Below are 2,263 nucleotides of genomic sequence, written 5' to 3' on the forward strand. Positions count from 1 at the left end.
CGACTATTCCGACCTCCGAATGGAAACTGAAGTGCTGCGGACTTTGCGGATATTTTATATCCCAATTCCCTCATCAGGGAACTTATATTTTCTTTGGCTTTTCTCTTCAGATTACCCCTAGATTCCGCGAGCCGACTTTTGACCGCTTCCTTCAACGGCTTATTATTTTCGACGTCTTATATTACGTTAATTCCCGCACGTAAAGCTTCTTTTCCGACGGCACGTGCACCTTTACCTAGGTAAGGTAATATTTTTCTGAATAGACCACCGAGAAAGCTTCCGATTCCATGTCCGCGTTGATAGGGCGAACCGACTAAAACACGTGGAATTCCACCTCGGCCACTGATGACCCGCGCATCAAAATACTCCTCATACTCCATAGCTAGTTTCTAACTAAAGACTGTCGCTATACCGACACGCTCGCGTAAACGAAAGAAAAGTTATTGCTTACGTTTAAAGTGCAGCGTCACTGTCAGCGTTCCGAATTCGAATGGAATTTTTTTTCCAAGATGATCTCTTATATCTATTTCGATCGTTCTGAAATTCGTTCGTCGCAATGGGATATAATTTGGAAATGAGAAATGCCTCACCAAATTTGCACTAAATGCGTAATTATGGCTGCGTATCTCGACCGGAACTACCCTGAGAAGAGGAGTACGTACATCACCTGTGTTATATAAGGCTCACAAATATCGCAATAAACGAACATTTTATCGGGGATACCACAAACTATAGGGTTCGGTACTCCAGTAAAGGTCTGCAAGTCGATTTCCCGTCTCCTTATTAAATCCGTGAGTAAGAAAAGTTTTCTCTTCCCTTTCATTGGAATTAGGTTTACGTACCGCGAGATTGGAATAAAGTGGATAATTATTTGCGGAAATTGCTGATGAGAAACCTAGCATTCGTAGAAGATTATTGGAAAAGTTTATATGATATAGCATTTTGCACTTCTCGTCGCAGTTAATACTTATCATGACTTTACCGCCAGACGCTTTTTGCAGTTCAAAATAAAAATGCGATTCGGCCTCTTTACACGCGATATTAATCGCATCGATAAGCTCATAGATATCGTTGTAAATTCCATTTGGAAATGCAACTTCTTTCGCCGTAAACGCACCTTTCGTCCCCTCATCGGGTTTAACATCGACGAATCTGATCACATTTTCCTCATGACGTGTAAAAAGGTACAGGGAAATTGAATCTCGATTATCGCAACCTCCCATTGTCCGTGTAACACGATAGAGTGAGGTAATTCCGTGATGAAGGACGAAGTTGTATTATCCGGAAAATGACGCATACTGCTGTTCCTCGGAAGTACCAGAAGAAATTGTTCCTCCTCCATCGCGAAGAGAAATTAAACTCGAAGCCGGAATCCAACTATCAAACTTACTGGGATAACCTCGCCAACTAACAAGCACTTGCTTATTAGCTCCTCGTCCTTTACTCTTTATCACGCGATCGACGATAAACTGTTCTTCCTCTACGTTTTTCTCAACTCGAGCTAATTCTTGCTCATAAAAAATACCGTCTATGACTTCGCCTGCTAAATCTCGCAGTTCGTACACGCGAGGGTTTCGCCAATCGAGAACACGGTAAATTTGAAATATCTCCTCGCTCCACTTAGCCTCGTATCCTTTCTCGAAGGCACCTTTCGCTCTACTGATACGAACGTGATCTCCGACGCGATATTTAACCTTTCGCACCCGTTTCTTTAACGTTTCGTTTTTCCAACGACGAGCTATATTTTCACGAGCGATACGTGCGTTTTCTCTCGTTACTAACGCAGGTTGCATTCTCCTGGACGAGTGACGCGTGTGATTGTAAGCGTGTACAATGTCCTGCAGAATCGATGTAGCGTCGCATATTTTTATGCGTAAAATAACGCCACATTCATTCTTTCAGTGTTCTGTTGAAGCGCTCGACGATGGCGGCTTTGACGTCTCGATTGCGCGTTACTCGAAAACGAATGTTGTTTTCTTTAAGAAATTTCTGCATTGATTGCGCGACAAATTCTTTACCCTTGTCCGTTTGCAGGTATACGGGTACTCGTCCTTCGCTTTTCGCTAGTACTCGTTGAAAAGCTTTTATCGCGCAGTTACTCGTTTTGTCGCGTAACGGTTCTACCCATACGTATTTACTTAGTACATCTATAATCACTAACAGATAGGAATAACCGTCGTTGTAACTTTTTAGATTTCGGAGTTCGATCAAATCTGCCTCCCACACATCGTCGATGTTCGTTACGTTGTAATGCAATCGTGGA

This window comes from Trachymyrmex cornetzi, unplaced genomic scaffold (assembly GCF_001594075.2).
Source record: "Trachymyrmex cornetzi isolate Tcor2-1 unplaced genomic scaffold, Tcor1.1 scaffold1263, whole genome shotgun sequence".
NCBI lineage: Eukaryota > Metazoa > Arthropoda > Insecta > Hymenoptera > Formicidae > Trachymyrmex > Trachymyrmex cornetzi.